Source organism: Adiantum capillus-veneris, chromosome 6 (genome assembly GCF_014529385.1).
Source record: "Adiantum capillus-veneris isolate H3 chromosome 6, ASM1452938v2, whole genome shotgun sequence".
Classification (NCBI taxonomy): Eukaryota; Viridiplantae; Streptophyta; class Polypodiopsida; order Polypodiales; family Pteridaceae; genus Adiantum; species Adiantum capillus-veneris.
Genome location: NC_140936.1, coordinates 42,023,574 through 42,034,289, shown reverse-complemented (window position 1 = coordinate 42,034,289; position 10,716 = coordinate 42,023,574). Strand labels below are relative to the sequence as shown.

The window sequence follows — 10,716 nt, the reverse complement described above, 5'->3', positions numbered from 1 at the left end:
AAACAAAAAAAATTGTAGCTTTTCATAAGAAGAGTGATTGTCTACCATACACGATGCTAAAACTAAAATTTGAGTTGGTTATGTAGGTTTTGGAGATGAATTGCTTCATATTTTTTAAGACATATTTCGCTTTTTTTTGCGAGGTAATTGGCGACAAATTACATGCTACGCACTCAAAAACAAATCACAATTGTCAAACAAGAATAAAGATTAGAAAATCTTGAAGAATCCAATGAAAATAGATACAAGGGTATTTTGGGAATTTTTTAAATTTGAGGGGTATATTGGGAATTTCCACAAATTAGAGGGGTATTTTGGTAAGTTTCCCAATAAAAAATAATGGTGATTACTTCGCAGGGAATGCCAGAGCAATGCCAATTTTTGAAAAAAATAATGTGAATCTTCATACAAAGAAAAACAATATTCTTGTTCTCTCTCTCTCTCTCTCTCTCTCTCTCTCTCTCTCTCTCTCTCTCTCTCTCTCTCTCTCACAACCATAACGGGCGAGAGCAAATTATATTAGAAGAGAAAAAGAAGTACAAAGTTCTAGGGGAGGTTCCCCGCTACAAAAATAACAAAATTGAAATGCGCTAGCTTCCTAGTTACAATATAAGTCAAGTGCTTGATCACGCAAAACAGCCTATCTTTAACTTTTTCTTCCTCCGGTCTGATGATTTCCATTATGTAGAGCATTGATGACTTGTTGTATATGTGTAATCAGGCAAATTCCATTTGCATACTATCTCCTCATTTTCTCACCACATCAGTCTTGCATTCATCTAGCATTCTTTGCAGGTGGGAGTAAGACCCATCCAATAGCACTTCCTGTTGTTTGTTGATGTTAGCACTATTGTAGTATCCCAGACAATCATTGAGCACCTTGTAGTTTGCCTCATAAATCCTGCATTGATCCAACTTGAGCTGAGTAACATGTACATTAAACTGAGCAAACAACATTCTCAGATTTTTGGTCTGGTAAGAAACATCATAGATCCTGCCATTCCTTTCCTTCCAAATGATCCAAAAAAATTCAGCTCTTCCTATGCCAAATTACAGAAAACATAGAGATAGACTCCCCAAGCAGCATTTGCTTCCAGCTAAGTACAAAGGAGCTAAAATCAAGCTGTTAGAAGAACAGTTCATAAACAGACGAGGGATGTCCTCAACATCCCTATTGCATCTCGAACACCCCCCCAGTGCCAAGTTCTGATTTCCTCATCATGTGATGTATCCAGACTGCTTTGTGTAAGATCAACCAAAGTAGTACTGAATGTTTGGTTGGGATACCACGATTCCAGATAGCTTTAAATTGAAAATTCCATTGCCTTCTATCTAAATACGTCTTTGTTACCATATACATATGGTAGTGATGTGTGTGAACACACTAGGACCTCCGGGGCATTTTTCTCCTCTTTAGGAGGTTTTTTCCCCCGTGCATTGTATATACGTCCATCATTCTAGGGCTATGTATCTTTCCATTGCACACTAAGTAATACACTCTCTGTTGTGTGCCTTGAGCTTCCTTCGTCTTCTCCAAGTTGTGTGCATTTCCTTGCAACCCTAATTCCAACAATTGGTATCAGAGGAGGTTGCGTCTATCGAGGCCTTGTTGCCAGCAGTTCTAGCTAAACAGATGTCCTACGAAATCTTTGCAGTCTATTACTCCATATGAAGCATGGCATGATAGAAAGCCTTCTATTGAGCACATGCGTGTTTTGGTTGTTTGGCATATGCTTTGGTTCCACAAATACATTGCAAAAAACTGGATGATAAGGCTGTCAAATGTATTTTTGTTGGTTATAGTGCTAAAAGCAAATCTTACATGTTGTATCATCCACAAACAAAGCGTATTTTGGTTTCACGGGATGTTGTGTTTGTGGAAGGCAAATGTACAGCCTATGGGGGTCTCTGAAAATGTTTTGGCTTGAGGCCACTTATGATGGCATCAACCAAAATATCCAATGAGACAAATGTACAGCCTATGAGGGTTTCTGAATATGTTACAGATCAGCCTATTACTGATGTAGATGTGCATGATTTACTTGATGAGGAAAGGGCTGAAAATGAGCAAGCTCGAGGTATGCCAAAATGGCTAGTGCATACATTGCGTGACAGTAAATTGGATGCACCTTTGTCTACTCACACTCGTTCAAGCTCTTGCCATGCATCTAATGCATCAGATTGTTATGCTTTGGCCGTGTCTAGCTTACATGACGTTGAGGAACCTCTGTCTTTTGATGAAGCATAGAATTCAAAAAATTGGATGGCTGCCATGCAATCAAAATATGATGCACTTATAGAAATGACACATGGACTTTATGTGATTTGCCTCCTGGAAAAAAGGCCATTGGTACGAAGTGGGTTTACAAGTTGAAATGCAAGCCGGATGGTGAGATTGATCACTATAAGACTCGACTTGTTGCAAAGGGTTATGCACAACAAAAAGGCATAGATTATGAAGAGAATTTTCTCCCACTTGTCGTATGACTACTCTGCGTTTTCTATGTGCATTGGCACCTCATTTTGGTTGGGATGTACATCAATCAAGCATTGTTATTGCTTTCTTGAATGGTGACATATTTGAGGAAGTTTATGTAACACAGCCTCGTGGTTTTGAATGTAACAAATTTTGTATGGGTTGAAGCAATCTCCTCGTGCTTCATATGAGAAAGTTGACATTCATTTGGTCAAACGAGGCTTTTGTAACACTCCGACTGAAAGCACATTGTATGTAAAGCGTGAGGGTGATGTACTTCTCATTGTGGCTCTTTATGTTGATGATTTGCTGATCACTGGACCAAATGAGAGACATATTTCTGAATTTAAGGCTGATTTGAATGTTACTTTCAAGATGAAATATTTGGGACTGCTGCATCATTACTTGGGTATACAATTCAAGCAATGTGATGGTGGTATTGCCTTATGTCAGAAAAGTAACATAGAGACACTGCTATGTAAGTTTGGACTTGAGGATTGCAAACCTATTGCCACTCCCATGGAAACAGGTTTGAAATTGAGTCTTCATGATGCTAGTGATCCTACAGATATCACTCTTTACCAAAATGATGTTGGATGCCTTATTTATGTGTGCAACATGAGGCTGGATATTTTGTTTGCCGTCTCACAGGTTAGTAGATTTATGCATAGCCTAGGGTCTAAGCATTGGCAGGCTGTCAAGAGTATTTTTTGCTACTTAAATGGCACTTTACATCTTGGCTTGTTTTATCCCAAGGGGGATCATTGCCGCCATACTTACATGCTTTTTTGGACTCATATTCGGCTTGTTGTTATACACGCGAGTCTCCACAAGTGGTTTTTGTTTCATGCCTAGCAGTTCATGTATTTCATGGTTGAGCAAGAAGCATCCTACTGTGGCCACTTCCAACTGTGAGGCTGAGTACAGGGCAGTCTTCACAACTACGGTTGAGTGTGTAGGGCTCAGACGCCTTATGGCTGATTTGGGTGTTGGACAAGACATTGCCAACAATATCTACACTGACAGCTAGAGCGCATTGGCAGTTGTGAGGAACCCAATTTTTCATGCTCGTACAAAGCACATTGAGGTGCATTACCACTATGTCAGGGAGAGGCTCTCAGAAGGAGAGATCGGCTTGGCTTATTTGCAAACACATGACAACCTTGCAAATCTTTTCACAAAGGCATTGTCTTGTGAGAAGTTCGAGGCTTTCCGCAAAGCCTTGGGCTTGCTCCCCTTTGTGGGTTGATCATCTCCTCAAGGCATGGCACTTCCCTTTACTCTTCGTGCCAGCCCTAGTTCACCGCATCACGCCGATGCGGGATTTGTTACCATATACATGTGGTAGTGATGTGTGTGAACACACTAGGACCGTCGGGGCATTTTTTTCCTCTTTAGGAGGTTTTTTTTTCGTGCATTGTATATACGCCCATCATTCTAGGGCTATCTATCTTCCCATTACACACTAAGTAATACACTCTCTTTGTGTGCCTTGAGCTTCCTTCGCCTTCTCCAAGCTGTGTGCGTTTCCTTGCAACACTAATTTCAACAGTCTTCCACTTTCTATTCAAAGTGACGTGAACAGGTTCTTGGAGGGAGAGGGGAAATTTAGGGGGCCTGTTGAGGCTGGACCCTCCTTTCCAATACAGAGCTTGTGGGGAGGGTAAGTCCCTGGCTGATAATGTCCACTCCAACTCCTTGGGGAAGCTTGCCTTACAGGAGTCAAGCAGGCAGAGTTCCCAGGGCTGAAGGTGAGTTTTTGCGAGGAGTTCAATATGAGAGAGCCATCTGTGTACAGATTTGTGCCATAGGTTAGACCAGGTAACAAAGCCTTTCCAATGTATTCTCCTAGCATACCTTAACTGCCTAGTGTTAAGGGGGGGAGGGGGTAAGTGCCCACCATATTGATGCATGTGGCTGGAGGTGGAAGCTGTGCTTGGAGGCCCAATTGACCCTTAAATGATGCCAGTATCTATTCCATGCCTTCCAGAGAGATTTGAGAAGGTCTGATCCACTGGGGATTACTTCATAAGGACCGAAGAAAATGGTGATCCAAGGGAGATTCTCCCATCTTTAGCTTCTTTGATTTTGAAGCGACTGATTTACAAAATAGTAGGATGGCCCACTCTTCTGGATGAACTAAAGCTAGCCCTAATAATAAGTGTAACTGCTAATTTATCTGCCCACCGCTGATATTGGTGAGACCAATTCCCCCTTGATCTTTGGGGAGGCAACATTATACGTCCCACTTTACTTTGGCTTAAGTTTTTTTTGAATGGGTCTCCAGACCAGAGGAAGTTGCGGCAGACTTTGGTGATGTCCTTCAGTTGGGAGTCTGGAGGGTGCTAGCAGGAGAGAAAGTACAGAACATAGTAAGAGATGAAGTGCTTGATAACCACCCTACCCGCTATGTTGACTTGAAACCCTAGCCAACGGTTGAGTTTGGAAGAAAACCTCTCCATAACCCACTTCCACCTTTGAGACATAGTGACTTTAAATCCAAAAGGGATGCCCAAAAATCTGAAGATGACACCATCATGAAGAATAGAACATCCTTCATTAGAGATCCATTCGGGTAGAGGAGAAAGCGAAGATCCGATGCCCGTTTTGGATTGATTGATCCTTGAACTCAAGGCTTTGCAAAAAATGTCAAGGCATTCCCAGAAAGACTCGAGGGACTAATTATCATAGCGAAGCAATCCATTAGTGTCATTTGCAAACTGTGAAAGGCATTGCTGATTGCCATTATCCCTTTGATGCGACCTTTTGCCACTCTTATCTTGACTAGCCAGTTTAGTGAATCGACTGCAATAGCAAACAATAGAGGCACCAATGGGCATCCTTGCCTAAACAAAAGGTTAAGTGGGAATGGGTCAAAGAGAGAGTTATCAATAACTATTCTGGCTTGGGCATTGCCCAATAGAAGCTGAACAAATTTGACCAATTTTGGACCAAGACCTATCATGACCAAACAATCTAGTGAGAAAGACCATTCCAACCTGTCATAAGATTTGTCAAAGTCAACCTTGACAAAAACAAAGTCCCGACCCAAGGACTCAACATATTCTATACCTTCCCACATAGATATCATTGCCTCCATTATCCTTCTTCCCTTGATAAACCCCTTCTGTTTAGAGTAGAGCCACTCTCAGAGAGAAGGGGTGATACGCAAGGCGATTGCTGTTACATAGATTGTGTATGTTGAGGTTAACATTGTGAGAGGTCTCCAGTTGGTAAGGACTTCCTTGGGGCCTTTTTGTGGAGCAATTTGATGATGCCTTCATTTTCAGTGATAGAGAAGAATGCCGCACCGCCTCTTCCCACACATGCAAGAGAATAGGGGGTATAGAGTCTTTGAAGGTTTGGTAAAACTCGGCAGGGAACCCATCTATGCCAAGAGTTTTGTTATGTTTAAGAGGGTCTATGGCCCTCTTGCACAAGAAGTTTTAGACAAATTCTTACAGTAATTCTCACATTGTGACTTCTGTCAACATCATTAGCTTCTGTGAGGGAGGCACTGCATACCTAGCTAGGTATGCGGTGCCTCTCGAGCAGAAGCTCATGATGTTATGTATTGTATGAAAAACATTGAAAAGGACTCCGTTTTCCTACATGAGAAAATGTTTAAATCTTCTTGTGAATTGATTGCCCCAAAAGAAAGATCCGCATCCATTTGAACAGCCAGATGAGGAGGGACTGCTTCATCATGTTTTTCCTTCGGACTGAATAGATTCGAGAAATGCTCTTTGACCAGCAGGGTATATTTCTCTTGAGATAGTAAGGGGACAATTTCCCTCAGATGTTTCCTGCAAAGATTCTCTCTCTCTCTCTCTCTCTCTCTCTCTCACGCACGGAGTATCAACTGAGTTCAAGACTTGCCAGATAGATCTTCAAGGTCTCTTGGCATTGTTTCTATGATGTGAAAATATCTCTCTCTCTCTCTCTCTCTCTCTCTCTCTCTCTCTCTCTCTCTCTCCATGTACACACCCAGTGCTCGCACCATAATCGTTGTCGTCCATAGGCGCCTCACCAACTGCGTCGGTTGTAGGAAAGCATGCCTGGCTTGTTCTCCCCTCGAACTATTGTCGATGCGGTTCGGTGCCCGTCTATCGGCCTGCAAACCTTTAGCACTGCCAGCAACCGCCAATTGGGCCTAAGTCATCCGCCCACGGCTCCATCTTCCTTGCGCTCTATCTACAGAGTCCGAAGCTTCAACACTTAGCTCTGTCCCAATGGAGTCCGCCTACTTGTTCAACCGTCCCAGGGCCTGAGGAAGCGCTGACATCCCTCCTGAATATTTTGCTAATCCACACCTATCACACACATATGCATGTCGAGTCTGCTTGCTTGCGTTGAGAGATGCAATCAGGACCAGAAGTGTTGGCAGGAGGAGCTATTGCTGTCACGTCAGAGGGCTGAGCCTGCTCTCTAGTGTAGAAAACTACAGCCTTTCTTGTGCAAGATGGATGCAACTGTAGGCGATGAGCCAGAGTCGATGGTACGTGGACGTCCTGAAACCGCGCAGGAGGACAGTCTCTGAAGGTTGTGATGAGACGAGCAGCGCGCAGAAGATAAGATTGGGTAGGAGCTGTTGAGGCGAAGAGTGGTGCATTTTGGATAGGACAGAGGTGGATAGCACTGAAGCCGGGTCCACGCTTATGGGAGAGAGAGGACAGCTTCGTAGCCTACATCGCAAGTTGGGTTAGCTAGCATTTGCTGCCACGATGTCTCCTACTTTCTTTTTTTTGAAGAAGGTAGAATTGTATTAAAAAGGGAAAATTACCAAAATACCCATCAAATTTCAAAAATTCCCAAGTACCCCCATAATATTTCATAAATTCCCAAAATGCCCTTCAAAATTTTCCAAAATTCCCAAAATACCCCTGGTTGTGATCGTAAATTTCTCCAAAAACAAAAAAATTTGTAGCTTTTCATAAGAAGAGTGATTGTCTACCATACACTATGCTAAAACTAAAATTTGAGTTGGTTATGTAGGTTTTGGAGAAAAATTGCTTCATTATTTTTAGACATATTTCACTTTTTTTTGCGAGGTAATTGGCGACAAATTACATGCTAAGCACTCAAAAACAGATCTCAATTGTCAAACAAGAATAAAGATTAGAAAATCTTGAAGAATCCAACGAAAATAGATACAAGGGTATTTTGGGAATTTTTGAAATTTGAGGGTATATTGGGAATTTCCACAGATTAGAGGGGTATTTTGGTAATTTTCCCTATTAAAAAAGATGGAAAGAGATACAAAGTACCCACAGGAAGGGGGTGGGTAACCCAAGTACATGAGACTTACAAAGACAAAGCCTCTTTCATCTTGAGTCTATAGGGGTTATAAAACTGAGGTACTATTTTACTCCATTGTTGCCATCTACAACCTTTTTGGATGGAAGAGACAGATTCATTTTGGAAAGGGACATCTTTGTCTTGCCTGCACAGTTGCACTGCCGAGCGAAGAAGATCTCGTTGAAGTAGGGACAAAGGAGGGGTTGAATCATTCTGAAATACAGAAGCGTTTCTTCTGAGCCATATGAACCATAGTATGTATCCTCTCCATATATTCCATAGAGGGACATCCATTCCTTTACAATTGCCCAACAGTAAATCTTTAAACTCCAAGGGTTTTAGAGTAACTTGAGAAAGGACTTTATGAATTAATTGTAACACATCTCTATTCTTGCTACAGTTAAACTAGATGTGAATACAATTTTCTGAGTAGAAATTACATTTGCTGCAGATACCACTTCCCAGGCCAGCTTTGAGAGCTCTTTCTGCAGTCCAAATGCCGTGATGGATGATAAGCCACATGAGGGTGCTTTGCTTATTGGCAGATGGATAAGCCCATAAGCATTTGAATCTATAAGCCCACTGATTGCTCCTCCATTCCAGCTTCCATCTTCAATTGAGTTTCTTCTTAAGGGAGTTCTCCACTGTTCCTTTTGGTTTGAACTGTGAATATATCTGATTAGTAATGTATGATGTCCCACTAGTGGCTTGCATTGCTTTGGCTGGTATCCTTAGCTTTGCCATACACTACTTTGCTCTTTGAATACACCAACTGGCATCTGTAGGTGAAATGGAGAAATCATTTTGAAGAGATTCAGAAGTTTTGAGTTGTCCATTATTCAGTAAATCCTTCCACTGTGATTCCAGCCTTGTAGAATTTATGAGCCTTTCTGTTGATACCCACTCTGGCCCTGCCTGCAAAATAACCAAACCAGAAAGAATTTAGCAACAAGATTACATGATTAGCTAGAAAATCTTTGGTAGGTTTCCAATTGGATTTAACTGTATTCCATGAGTTCCACATTCTGCATACAAGTTTAGTGCCATAAGGGACGAACATTTCTGGGGACAGAAGAACATCTCTGAGTTGAAGCTTAGTCCACACTTTGTACTTCTGCAATTTAAATAAACGCACAACCCTTTTGAAGAGTAGTGCCTAGTAGTCTTCTGAATCTGTTGCTCTGCAAATCCACTTGGCAGTCATTTTGGTAGAGATAAGAGAGAGATTGAGGATGCCAAGGCCTCCTTTCTCTTTGGGTAGACAACAAGTATCCCATGAAACCTTGGAGATCTTTGGATGGTCCAAGTCTCCTCCCCATAGAAAAGATCTTGCCAGAGTAAATACCTGGTTCAACTGATATTTAGTTGGACACCAGCAAGACAATAAAAAAATTAGGGAGGGAAGCAGATAATGATTGTAAATGAAAGTGCTTGATGAGGCAGAGGCCTGATGAAACTGCCATTTACTGATTTTGAGTTTGAACTTATCCATGACCTCCGGGAGTTCTCCAATACTCCCATGTCACAGCAATGTTGTTTCCACCAAGGCAAAACATCCCTAGCATCGCTTGGTTTGCAGGTGTGGTCTTTGCAGCCAAGAAGTAATCATCCATAGCTTTGATCCATGCTTCTGTATCCTTCTCAATATCAACACCCTCTCCTTTAGAAAAAGTGATTGCATTTGTTTAAGCAATAACTTCTTCTCCTGAATCTCTGTATAGATAGCTTCATTATGAGGGTTTTCCATTATAGGAGTGATTTGAGGGTTCTCCTGATGTACCCATATATTAATGTTAATATTCATAATAACTCAAAACACTAAGGTATTTTCTGACTTAGACTTATCCACCAATCCACTACATCAACCACATGACTTTACCAATCATGACTTACCCAGTCTATTAAAATTTAACCATATGACTTAACCAATTCTGACTTCTTCAGTCCATCAAAACTCAGTCACATGACTTAACCAGTCATGAATTAGCCAGTCCATCAGAACTCAGTCACATGATTTAACACGTCATGACTTTTGTCAATCACAAGACTTAACCAGTCGTACAATTTTATTTTATTTTGAAGAAAAACAACTCAATCTTTTTATTCATAAAGACATCAAAATGTCATATAGGTATCTATAAAAATCTTTCGATGAGAAAATACAATAGAAGTTTCAACCACAACTGTGATACATATCAACTGACATGTCGTATTGTCTCTATGAGTCTGATAATGGGTATAGAAAACCATACACACTTTAGGTAGCGAATAAATTCTTTTAACCTAAAGCTCTGATACCAATTGGGAGGTCCCCAATCCCGAGAAGATTGGGGCGACTTGATAGATGGCCTTCCTTTATTCTCCTTCTCCACTCTGTTTCCACAAAGTAGAGATATGAGCAACAGAAGAGAGGAAGTCCTCTATCCATCGTGTTCGTGGTTATAAAGGTCATACACCATAAGCCAAGTTGATAAATTAAGGATTCTAATGAAAGCTACTTCCTAACATAAAGATGAAATCCCATTGATATATTAGGAATCCATAAACAATGCCTTTTTCCCCATGTTCAAGAGGCACAGTTGCCATCCAACCATAAATATGATAAGAGACTTAGTCTAAACTAACTAGAAATCTTGTGAAAAGTACCCAACTAATTGGGTCCATAGTTTTCAAGGGCACATATATTTGCGACTTCTGGACTCTTGGGACAATGAGTCTCTAATTTCTCTTCTCTTAATAAGAGGGAGTGGAGAGTTTCTTGACTAATCAAGACCACACATCCTTGACTAGCAACCTAAGCCAACCCCCACTTTCCACCCACACTTACACTTTTTAGCTTGTTTTCTAATTACTACCACGTTGTTTTACATATACAAACATTGTTCTTAATTTTCTTAACTCCATGCACAGGTTCTTTCATTCAGCCCTTCAAACATCACCAA

The 10,716-nt window shown here is 41.1% G+C and overlaps 1 long non-coding RNA gene across 1 annotated transcript; it reads right to left on the bottom strand.

The window, feature by feature from the left end:
• Positions 1-502: 502 nt before the first annotated feature.
• On the bottom strand, positions 503-7,130 carry LOC147455410 (uncharacterized). The gene is made up of 2 exons (XR_015188346.1): positions 6,464-7,130; positions 503-901 (listed from the first exon to the last, which is right to left on the bottom strand). It is a non-coding gene; the product is annotated as an uncharacterized LOC147455410 (long non-coding RNA).
• Positions 7,131-10,716: the final 3,586 nt, after the last annotated feature.